This window comes from Grammomys surdaster, unplaced genomic scaffold (genome assembly GCF_004785775.1).
Source record: "Grammomys surdaster isolate TR1022 unplaced genomic scaffold, NIH_TR_1.0 190, whole genome shotgun sequence".
NCBI classification, from domain to species: domain Eukaryota; kingdom Metazoa; phylum Chordata; class Mammalia; order Rodentia; family Muridae; genus Grammomys; species Grammomys surdaster.
This window is the reverse complement of record NW_021604635.1, coordinates 4,584,974-4,597,452: the sequence shown is the minus strand read 5'-3', so window position 1 is coordinate 4,597,452 and position 12,479 is coordinate 4,584,974. Positions and strand designations below refer to the sequence as shown.

Genomic DNA, 12,479 nt, shown 5'->3' with positions numbered 1-12,479 from the left:
CTCTGCAGGAGAGAGCCAGCAGCTCCCACTCCAAATGGGCCGTCAGTTTTCCTGTTGGTACCAGTTGCTGGAGTGTGGTGCAGGGAAGGGCATTCCTTGACAGTCTGCTATGGATTCGGCATCTGGTGTTGCACAGTTTTGCAGTGCACACAGGAAAGGAGTATTAAATTCCCTTCCTTTGCGGGAAAAGGTGAGGGCTCTTAAAGCCCTCTGTACTGGATGAAGGAGTCACTCTCCTTGAAAATAGAAAACCCTTCTGTTGTCACCTTTAAATCAGAACAGCTCTCCTAACCTGTGGAAGTGTCAGAGGAAGGAAGACTTTGACACAGACGCTGCCTTTAGTTGGACGTCTTTGTGGCACTGAATTACACTTCTCCGGTTGTTAGGAGCTAAGTTCAAGTTCCTGGGCAGGGCGGGTCCCAGTGTCGCACAGCTCAGCCCTGTGGATCCCTAGTGGGCTAGCCAGCAGAGAGGCCAGAGGTGGTGTCGGCAGTAAGCTCATGATTGGAGTGCCCACCTGCACAGGGCAGTGTGTGAGTTTCTAATTTCTTTCCTATGCTCACCTCCCCTGTCCCCAATTTGAAGTCATCTTTGATTAATGAAGCAAGGATGCTCCTGTAAGTTGCACATCTTGTCAAACATTGCAAGAATTCTGCTTTGTATGTGTGGGAGGGGATGCTTTCGATGGGAATGGTAATTCATTTGGGAGGAGAGACTATAAAGACCACACTGCAAAAGCATATGAGTCACAACTAAGAAAAAAAAATGTTTCTACCCCTGGCCCTCCACTTCCTCGACTCAGACTTCAGACTTTGTGCACACATCCTTCAACCATGGTTATTGCTCTTTCAAGGTACTCTACTAAAACAGAACTTTTATTCGGGCAGATAAAGTCAGGTAACAGACCACACACGATAATACTACAGCTTGTAGGCAGAGCATACATAGCAGCTGGAAATCGCCTACCTCTCACTCGAAAGCTTTAAGGGACCCTGCACATCATCAAAAGCAGCGTCTTGTCTCAGCAGGGATGCTGGCACAAGGTCCTGGGGTCATCCTGGGGCTAGCATGCAGCAGACTAGTCGGTAGAGACTGAGTTAGTGGACCTGCAGAGGGAGGCACCGGCTCTCGGGGTAGCAGCATTGCAAAGAGCTGCCTTGGAACAGGTTTTGTGGCTCATGCCTGCAGTCTCAGCACGGTGGGCTGAGCAGGACGGTCCTCAGTCCACTGCCAGCCTGCACAGCAGAGTGAGACTTCGTCACAGAAGGAAAAGAAAAAACAGGCTGTAGGTTGACAAAGACAGGAGAATTGAGGTAAATTTGGACTGGGACCTGGAAAGAGATTTGTTTTGTTTTCCTTTGAATTAGGGTCTCATTCAATAGCCAGACTTGCCCTTGACCCAGTGTGTGGTCACTGGCTTCAGCCACCTGAGTCCCTGAATTGTGGGTGTGAGCCATCTTACTGAGCTGAAATACTCATTCCTTGTGCCAAGCAACTAAGGATGACTTGTAGAGGCCCTAGGAAGGTGCGTGCGTGAGTGTGTGTGTGTGTGTGTGTGTGTGTGTGTGTGTGTGTGTGGTTGTACAGTCATGATCTCTATCTACCCTTTAAACCCTCCTGTCCGACTGGTCTTCGCTGTTGCAGGCAGGTGTCTGTGGCAGCTGCAGAATGATGTGAATGAGGACAGTCTGTGGGCAAATGAATCATCCTTGACAAGTGGGTATGGTATGGCGGTGCTGTGTGGTAGTTTACGTGTGGAAAACGTTTAGGTCTTTTCTAATGCTTTTCTTTATTTTTTGTTTTACAGAGTCTGAAAGGAACAGGATGCTGATCTAGCTGTGGCAAAAGTAAGTTGACAATCCTGTGCTGAAGGCGAGTGCCCTGTGCGTTAGTAAGCATGTCTCTGTGGAGCCCTGCGATTGCAACTGAATCAGGGTGGGGGGAGTATTTTAATTTTTAATATTTTAGCTGATGGTTGCCTCAGAATCTCTATGTACCTGAGGATGACCTTGAACTCATGATTCTCCTGCCTTTAGGTGGAAGTGCTAGGGCTACAGGCACGGCTCCACCAGGCCTCATGGGTTTTTAAGAGAGGACCTGACTTGGAGATAAAATTGGCATACAAAATAGAATAACCCAGTTCACTTCGATTTGGACAGTGATAAAATCAGATGTTTTAGCTCCAAGTTAGGTCTCCTCTCCCTCAGTGAAATGGAACGGCTGAGGGATGGGTGCTGAGCCTTCCAGAGCAGGGTGCCGCCGTTAGATGAGTGAAGGGCTCCCTGGTAGTCCGTTCTGTGTCACCTTCTCTTCCACCTCAGACAGCTAATGCTCACTGTGCCCAAGCCGTGCCTTTGAATTCTGGCTACTGAGTAATAGGCCATTCTTTCATTCAGTTAACATTCGTGCGTGCGTGCGTGCGTGTGTGCGTGCGTGCATCCCCACTGGCTTTTAGATATTACATTGAACTCAGTTGAGGTTAAAAAAAAAAAGATGTGACGGAGACTCACTTGGGTACTAATATGTGATGGAATGGCATGTGGCAGACCTGGAAGCTTAGAAAGGGCTGAGCTGCCTAGGAAAGCAGCTGATGGACTGGGTGAAGTGACCGCCCCTTCGTTCTTTCTTCAAGTGTGGCTGTGTCTTTTCTGAATTCTCTTCCCTCTTGAATGGATGTCAGCCATACTGGCTACTCCTGAGGAGTCCTTTTCTGCCCCACCACATCACCTAGAGTGTGATTTCCATTGGGTCTCAATTCCTTGGCCTCTTGGAAGGGGAAGTTGTCACATCATCACCACCACCATCACAATCATCAGGAACTATTAGAACTATTTCCCATTTTGAATTTCAGTGTGGGTGAAATTCTTCTCCTTGACCCTTTGAATTTGGGTGATATGTTTTTCTTCTGAGTCAAAGAAATATATTATCTACAACCATTATCTAGAGCAATCATAAGCAGCCCTGACCTTTGATCTTATACAGGCCTCTGGCGTCTACAGAATGTACTTCTGTGATCTGCTACATTGGTAAGCTTTTCAGTTCACACAAACAAGAGAGTCTTAGGGACATAAAAGGACTGCAGTTGAGACAAGCAGAGGAAGCTTTTGGAAGTCTCTGCACTTGGGTTTGAAGTCAGGAGCTGGAAGACTCCCTTATGGAAAGTCCATATGCTGTGACTTGGGTCAGCTAGATCAAGCTCACAGTAGACCTTTCGGTGCCCAAAGACATCCCAGGGCTTGCTGGGGAAACGTGGTGTTGCCCAAGCTGTGGGCTCACTCTGCACCCTCAGTTCAGGCAGAGTGAATCAGGAGGACTCAGCCTGAGCCTGTAGTAACTACCAGAGAGTTAATCTAGGTCCCTAATCCCAGACAAACATGGGGCTTAAGTGGAGTCAAGGGAAGGGTGAAGGAATTAAAGTGTTTCAGTTCTTTTAACTTTCTGTAAGACCTTAAGCTAATTACTGTTCCTGTAACCTCTAAACTTCCCACCACTAAAGTGGTCCCAGTTGGACATAGTGTGTTACCGTTTTAATCCCAGCACTCAGGAGACAGAGGCAGATGGGTCTCTCTGAGTTCTAGGCCAATCCAGGGCTACAGGGTAAGGATTCCCCCCTTTTTCTTTCTCCTTATCCTCTAAAAAAAAAAAAGTTGTTTCTTTTTCATATCTCAGTGAAATTATCCATGTTTTACATTTAAAAACACAGACCATATGTATTTTTAATTTTTTGATATACACATTGTACCAAAATAGGAAAAGGGGCTGTTGGTCCAAGGCTATAGAATTTTCTGTAAGGCCTAGCAGTATGTGGGGTCTCCTGGAAGCGAGGCTTTGCTGGCTGCCCCTGCAGGTACAAGGACACAGCCCGAGTATTGACAGATCTGCCTTACGGTCTGCCTTACCTTGTCCTGTGAGTATTTCCAAGTAATGGGGATCACAGAATAAGGGGTGCTGACGAAGAGGTAGGAGATCGCTTCATAGATGGCAAAGTGGGTTCTAGCTGCCACTAAAGGGCTCTGATCCTCAGTCAAGCTCCTAATGACTTGAAAAATCACTTAATGCCTTATGGGAGTTCACCCTTTGCAAAAAACCTTAATTCAGAATCTTTCCCAATCGTTGTTAGAGGGCGGGTGAGCACAGTGTACCAGCTCTTCCTTTTGCTGATGCTTGTGCGTGCCAAGTCTGTCTGGTACAGGAGTTCCTGTTGTATAAACAAACGATTTCTGATAACCATGTGAGCAGAGAAAAGCCACTGCCGTCATGGTGTTTGGTGTAGGATGGATGGATGTTTTTACTCTTTTCTTTTGGTTGTGGATTTTTGTGAAGACAGAACTCTGCATGGGAAGAAAGTTTATTTTGAATGCCAATGCTCACACATAAGTCAGCATCAGTTCCGAATTATCTGCTATCAGTAGCCAACTGAATAGTGTGCTCTGTTCATGTTCCACTGACCTAGTAGTACCCGTGGGGACATGGCCTCACCTTGAAGCTGCTGCAGGTTCTATGGTTACAACAGGAATCCCAGTGAGGTCTGTCTGCACCCAGAATCTTCTTTTTTTTCATACCTTATCTTAGAATGGATATAGTGCTCGAGTCAATGCACTTGTGTGCCACCTTCTAGAAAGTTGTAGGGCTAAGCTGTGAGGGAGCATTGTCATCTCAAAGAGCTGTTCCATGACACCTCCACCCAAGTTTGTGGCTGATCGCCATGGTCTTTTGTTTCAAAGCTGCCACTGCAGTTGTGTAGTTACTGTGAGCACTGTGCCCCTCGTTCAACTGGAGTCTTTGTCAGGCCAAACTCTGTACTAAACCCAGTGCCTAAACCATAGCAGACCCTTCAGAACTGCTAGCTGCAGGCACAGATGAGTGAATGAGAACCGGATGAAAGGGCACCGAGCCAGGGAAGCCACTTTGGTACGTGGTAAAATCGTGGAAGCAATCCTATTATACATTCAAGAAACAGTGGCTTCTCTTTGCCATCTAGGGATTTTATTTGTGGAAATTGTGCTTGTTAATAGCATTAGATGGAGATAAGATGGCCGTTCTTTGACTTTCTCTCTAGAAGTGTCAAGCAGACAGATGAATAGCTGATTCTTAAGGATAATGTAATCAGGGCAATCAGAGCAAATCCAGAGATAAAAGAAGACCCAAGAGCAAATTGAAAATATCAAAGTCGTTTATTGTTTGCACTTTTTCTAGCAGTCTTGGGGATACTCTTCTGAGTGTGGATTCTATAAATTTGCTACTTTAAATATACAAAATGTGTCTTCTGAAAGTGAAATTACACGCACATGAATTTTGGATGAAAAAATATCCATTTTTTTTGTATGAAAAGCAGATTAAATTGATTCAATTTAGTAATTTTAAAGCTTGTTTAAATAGATTTGATTTCAATAACACCTACTTCAGTCATAGCTACCCTTCGTGTAGCAGGCTGATTTCCTTGTGCCCTGGATGGCCTTTATCTCTTAAGTTTAAAAGTGTTTCCAGTATATTCCATGAGAGTGAAGCCCCTGCCACATCTACATCTCAGGAAGATCAAGAATCCTTCTAGCTATTCCCTGCAGCTAGAAAGCTGTACCAGAGACCACGGGGATTCTGCCAGTCCAAAGGGCACCGTGGCCTTCCAAAGCAGAGTGCCCAGAGAAGTGATCCTGCCGGAGGGCTGTGTCCCTTGATCCTGGTGAGAGTGGGCCTGCATGTCCAGAGCTGTTTCATTTGCATCTTAACTCCCAAGGTGGAGGTGGGGCCTAGGGTTTTATAGTAGAACTACTAGTCTTGTGGGAAGAGAGACAATCTAGTTCCAAATAGTTACATTTTTGAAATCAGAGGCCGCATCTTGAGTCGTGCTAGTTTGATTACTGTAGAGCTGGTCCAGAGGTGGCCAGGCTAGCAAGTTCTTCTTCAGTTTGAGCCAAGGATTTTCTGAGCTCGGATGCTCAGCAGTGATGATATGCATCATCCAGAGATTTCAGAATGCTAGCTTTAGGGCAGCATCAGATATGCTTCCTGTGCCAGTGTGCGGAGGACATGATTGGGGGAACCACCTCTCTATGCGTGTGATGGCTGGTAGGAGAGAGGGAAGAGGAAAAAGGAGAACTCCAGCCTCACTCAGCCTTCTGAGGAAGCCATCACTCCCTGGATGCAGTGACAGACAGAACCATGTTTGTCCTGCTTGCCCATTGGTGGAGATTGGAGAGGGCATTTCCCATGTGCGGGTGTACCGTGTCCTTTAGCCAATTGACACATGTATTTAGGACTGCCTGGTCCAGGGGACTGTAGGATAAGAGATTTGCTCACGGTGTCCTTGCCCCTGACCCCACCCTCACTGGTAGGTTGACCCATTCTGGTAGTAACAGGCTAAGGACAAATTCAGTCTCACTGCAGATCATGTTTTACACAGCCCATCCTCCTGCTGACTGGGCAAGAGAATGGCTTTGAGTTGGGGATAAAGGAGACAGTAAGTTTTGAATGAAGGAGCATGCTTCAAGTTCTGTTTTAGACTCAAAGGCAATCAGTTTTAGTCCCAGGCCAAAAATAGTACTTCTGTATCACCCATAATAACTGACCAACTTTCTGTTACATAAATCTCTGGATTGTAAAAGTGCTACTGTCTAAGAAGAGAAAACATGCCCTCTGCCAGCACAAACTTCCCAAGATAATAAACAGCCCTTCTAGACTTCATAAAGCCAGAGATACTGGTGATAATTGCAAGAGAAGAGCTACAAATGAAAGGGTTACTATTGTAATCCAAGGAAGGAAGAACAATTTGAGGTGGATTGTTAGTCCTGACAAAGAACATTTTATCCATTGATTGCAGAACCATTAACCAGCACCAGTGGGCTGGCCTCTGTTCTGGGCCAGCATTGCTGTCCCATTTGTGCCATTTTGCCTCTGAGGAGAATGAAGCTCAACAGAAGAGAACTGATCTTCCCAAGAACTGACACCCAGGAAGTGGCCAGACCCCAAGCACCTCTCAGACCAGGTGCACCCTTCTCTTTCCACGCCGGTGGATGTTCTGGAGTTCAGTCGAGCAGAAGGCAGTCATTAGCCATGCACAATTTAACTGGCAATTTTACACTCATCTTTCGTTTTCTCTTCACTGAATTTAAAGGGACTTTTTCCGTTACTTACGGTAATAAAAATAGTAATGTTATTTTTATCAGGGACAATGAGAAGCCCCACACCTCAAAAGTCCTCTAAACCCGACCTGGTCTTTGGTGGTTCCCTGGAAGAGCAAGAGAGTGACTTCAAGCATAGCTAGTATGCTGCGGACAGTAGGTATGGGGAAGCCATAGATACTCCTGTCTTTCTGCTGCTGAGTTAGGGATTGTTTTATTATAATTTTCATCTCAGTAGCATTCGTCAGTAGAAAAGATGGAGCAGGACATGGAAATGTTGCCCTCCTTTCAGCAGAGAATGACAAGCCTCCACTACTTGGCTCTATTGGTTTTGATACCTATTTGATATGAATACCTTCCCCAAAAGCTGTGAGCTGCTGTCTGACTGTGTGATAGAGGCCAGTATATTTGGTCTATGTATTATCTGAAGAAATTGCATGTGAAGGAATGATTCTTAATGAAATCGGTACAAGGGGTGTTGTAAAAGATGCTTGTCACTGCCCCTAAACTCTTACTAAAATCAGAGCTGCACTTTCTCTGAGACTGGTTATGTCCCAGTATAAAAATGTAAACTTAATATTTTGCCACAACCCTTATTGGGAGATATCGAGAAAAGTCTTGGGCACAGCTATCTAATCAGTGGGGCGGCTCTACTCTGGCCGCCATGTTCAGCCCTAGAAGCAGCCAGAAACCATGCATGCCACAGTCAGAAGTGGCCAGAGGCCAGGCGTGCCATAACTAGACCCAGGAGACTCCAACGCAGGGGATGGCTCTGCCAATCCACCACACTGCATCCATAAAGCTTGGCTGAACCCAAGACAATATCTTCCATACTTGTGGTACTTGTGGTAGAATGAAGACTCTTAATGTTTAAAGATTGTCCAGTAGGTTTATATATTTGGAAATGCTCAATTAACAAGATCCCACACAATTAGACTTGTTACCCAGATCTAACCTTTTGATAAGTTGTTACCCAGGACTGCTCTCCAACCATCCATCCTTCTCCATGGTCGACAGCCTCTTCCTCTCTCCTTCTCCCCTCCCCTTCCTATCCTTTTCTCCTCCCCTTCCTCTCCTTCTCTCCTCCCCTTCCTCTCCTCCCCTCCCCTTCCTCTCCTCTCCTCCCCACTCCTCACTCCGCCTACATTTCGTACTGCCCAATCACCAAGCTCCACTGCATATACAACGTATTATCCTGCTACAACAATCAATTTTTTCATTTTTTTAAATTTTATATTATACATTGGTGTTTTGCTTGTATGTGTGTCTGTGTGAGGGTGTCAGATCTTCTGGAATTGGAGTTACAGACAGTTGGGAGCTGCTGTGAGGGTGCTGGGAATTGAACCTGAAAGAACAACCAGTGCTCTTAACTGCTGAGCGTCTTTCCAGCCCACAACCAGTTTTTATTTAAGCAGAAAACATTTTTGTTTGTTTGTCGTGGATGCTATCACAAATGATTGCAGACTTGACGGCTTAAAACAACAGATATATTCACTGACAGCGTTAGAGGTCAGAAGTTCAGCACTAAGGTTTTCTGCAGGCTCGTGCTCTCCAGAGGCTTGGGGAGAATCCATTCCTCCCTTCTTCCTGGTAGCTTCCAGTGACCTTGGCTTGAGCCTTTCCTGTTGTGTCTCCTCTGTCTTCGTATCGCTTCTCCTTTGTGCACATTTGTGTCCTCTCATGGGCTGTCTCTTTCCACAGATGCTAAGCCAATGGGAACCAAGCTACATAGTTAGGTACCACCTCCATTTTGCATGGAGCTTGTTCCGTGTTTCCTTTCTTCTTGCTCCTAGAAGATCTGGTTTCCTGTCACCCGCCAGTGGTGATCAACTTAGGGTCCAGAGGAACAGCGATCAGTTCGTTCGTTGGTCCGCGTTCAAGGGATGGTCCCAGCTCAAATAATGTCGTAAGCATGGCATAAGGGAAACTCTTTGATAGATGGTCATCTAGATGAACAGATGTCTGGCAGTGGAATTCTCTAGCTGAGCACATCATGGAGCCAAGAGCAGGCTATAGGCGTGGGGTGAGAGAAGGCCCAGGACAGAAGCTTGAGCCTAAAGAGTAAAAGAAAGCTTCCGTCCAGTGTCACGGCCATAGCACTGATGTCAGTGAGTATCCTCGGCCTAGATCCTCATCCCCTGATCTCCTGGGAAGAGCCACCAGCAGAGCTGGTAAGCCGGGTGAGCTGTCCAGCCAAGCAGAGTGGAGGGTGAGAGGCAGGTGATGACACCGTCCCACACGTAGACCTATTAAAGCTAAAAGCAGATTTATCTCTTTTTAAAAATGTGCTTTTGTATAGATTTTTTAGCTAGTTTTGGCTATTATTTTAACTTGCTAAAATACCTTGAAATCTCTATTTTTCCTAATTAACTGGGGTATCCCCCCCTTTTAGCTGTGTATTCTTTATTTATGACTTAAGGCCAACTTGATGAAAATGTTGACTGAGGAGCCATGTGCAAAGCCCTGTCTCAAGAACATGTCCTCCTGGGATGCAGGCGCCCTGGGGTGGAATCATTTATTCTTTCCACAGTCTACCCAGCAGAATCCTCACTTGTCAAGGGGTTCTCATTATGCTTAAGATAGGCCTCTGAGTGACTGCCTAGTGCTTTGTCCACCCACGTCTAGTAATCATGTGACAGTGCCCTGACCTGAGCTTGTGATAAGGGTTCTTGGTTAGCCACTGTGCTGAGAGGTCCTTCATTGGTTGGTTTTAAATTCTGAGCCTATTTCCTGTCACATAATTAGTGTTTCTGTTGCTTTGACAAAAACACCCTGACTGAAACAAGTTGGGGAGGAAATGGCCTATTTGGCTTATACTTCCACATCACTCTTCATCATAAAAAGAAGTCAGGACAGGAACTCAAACAGGGCAGGACCTGGAAGAAGAGCTGATGCAGAGGCCATGGAGGGGTGCTGCTCACTGGCTTGGTCTTTGTGATTTTCCCAGCCTTCTTTCTTACAGAACACAGCTCCACCAATCCAGGGATGATACCAAACACAATTGGCTGGGCCCTCCCTCACCAATCACTAATTAACAAAATTCCTGAAGCCTGATCTCATGGTAGCATTTTCTCAGTTGAGGTTCCCCCTCTCAGATGACTCTAGCTTATGTCAAGCTGACATGAAGCTGCCCAGCACAGGTAGTGAGTGTTTTGTTTTTTAAAGGAGGGGCAGGAATTCTGTGCTCAGATGTAGCAAGCCCTCCCTCCCTCCCTCCTTCTCTCTCTTTCTCTCTCTCCCTCTCTCTCTCTCTCTCTCTCTCTCTCTCTTGCCCTCTCTCGCTCTCTGTGTGTGCGTGTGTGTCACACACGTGTGGAAGGCCAGGCAACAGCCTCAGATGTCACCCCCAGAGCGCTCCACCTCCTTTGAGATAAAGTCTCTCACTGGTCTGGAGTTTATCTCTTAGGCCAGACTGAATGGCCAGGGAGCCCCAGGGATCGGGGTTCCTCCTGTCTCTGCCTCCCTGCTGCTGGGATTACAAGTGTGTACTGACACATCTGCCACTTGTATGTGGGTTCTGGAGGTCAAACTCAGGTCTTCGTGCTTTTAAGACAAGCAGTTTACCAGTTATCCTCCCAACCCCTGGCTCCCAGCCTTTCTTTTAAGGGTTCACCTCTAGTAAAGAGTGGTCCTCCAGGTCTGTGTGTTCTAGAGAGAACTCCTAGCCTGTGAATATGGCTCCTGCGTGGAAGATGTTGTAGGTGTACCACTCAGTAGTGAGTACAGTCAGAATGTATGTGTAGTCCTGTTGACAGGGATGAGCCAACAGTTTGTGGGATTACATGGCCCCTCCACGTGAGGATTGAAAAGACTGAGATGGCCTCAGAGTTGCTCGTGGGGTGTACTGAGCAAGGCCTGACCTCGGCGCTGAAAACTGTAGTGCTTGCAGAAGATCACAGATGCTGTGTTGAGTGTCCAGCGACAGGGTTCATACCACAGCACCTGAAGCAGGGGAGCCCCAGGTAGGAGCTGGGTCATGATCGCCCTTCCTATCACCAGGCGAAGTTGGCCAGGGGTTGGCTTACTTCCCAGCTTTAATGGGTAGAAGATTTGTGCAGCAGGCAGAGGAATCCTTCCCTCCTCTCTGCCTGGTTTTCTCCTATAGCTTCCTGTCAGGATTCAGTGTTATATTAATTTAAAACAAGCAAAGAGAACCTTTGTATGGGGATGGTTTTGCCCATCTTTAGAAAACTGTTTTAAAAAGCAGACCTTCTAGGCCAGAGAAAAGAATAATTTGAAATGTTAATTAACGGCCACTTAGCCTATGCTACTGTTATCAGATAGAAGAAGCACCTTTCTCCCTTTATGAAAGATCTGGACATGCATTCAGCTGTTGGTTATAGAAGAAAGTAAAAGCACATTTGATAACGGGAAAACATTTGAATAGCCCTCAGCTATGCTGGCGACTTCACAGTTGTAGCAGTGGCCTGCTTTGAGCTGTGAGTCTGGGAGACCATGGCTCGAATATCAGAGCCCATCACCTGCTAGAACAAAACCCAGTACATTTACTGTAGCTTCTCATATTTGGATTTAGTTAATTTTGGCTACCAGCCAGTGTAGTATCTTTTGCATGTTTCTGTTTTTTATAGTGATGACGAAGAAGATATGATCAGGGGTCTGTTTTGTAGATTTTACTGTATCAGAGTAAGGTTGTTTGGAGGGAAACGTAAAAGGCTTGGGAAATGATCACTTCAGACTGACAGAGCGAACGTGTTGTTCAGGAAAAGGTACTTGTTATCTGTCGCAAATGCAGCTTTTCTGATTAGTTGTGTCCGTCTGTCTGTGGAAGGTAAAACCCAATTCAGTGAGGATTCTTACAGCTGATTTCATAAATGTCTAAGCAGCCTCCTTACCCCTGACCTTCACCCCAGGAGTACATGTTCCTTCTACATCAGTGCAGGTTTGAGACAGTTCATAGCTGATTTCCACTTCCTTCCCTGTCAGCCTGTCTCCTGACTGGATTACAGTTGACAGTGTTGTTCACTAACCTGAAGGAGCCCCGAGTTCACAGTTCAGGTGCTTCTCTACAGCAGCCTTCCCTTGCTGCAGTCTGCCACCTCTGTGTGAAGTCTTCCTGGTTCACCTGCTATTTTGTACTGGATCTCTTAGTGTTTCCTGTGGCATTCAGAAAGACCTACTGGCCCAGTCCTGTGCTCTACTCACTTGTCTTTGTCTCTAACTGCCAAGCTTTGTGGGTGCTCCCAGCATTCCTCCCCCAACATCAGCCTCCCCTCGCTCTGTGAGTGCTCCCAGCGTCCCTCCCCCAGCGTCAGCCTCCCCCACTCTGTGAGTGCTCCCAGCATTCCTCCCCCAACATCAGCCTCCCCTCACTCTGTGAGTGCTCCCAGCATCCCTCCCCCA

At 46.5% G+C, this 12,479-nt stretch overlaps 1 protein-coding gene across 2 annotated transcripts in view; it reads left to right on the top strand.

The window, feature by feature from the left end:
- Positions 1-12,479, top strand: part of Fyn (FYN proto-oncogene, Src family tyrosine kinase) — a 193,331-nt gene that overhangs the window by 25,027 nt on the left and 155,825 nt on the right. For both annotated transcript variants that reach the window (XM_028769094.1, XM_028769090.1), the window contains exon 2: positions 1,808-1,847. The gene's annotated coding sequence lies outside the window, so the exon portion shown is untranslated. The remainder of the gene's footprint in view (positions 1-1,807; positions 1,848-12,479) is intronic.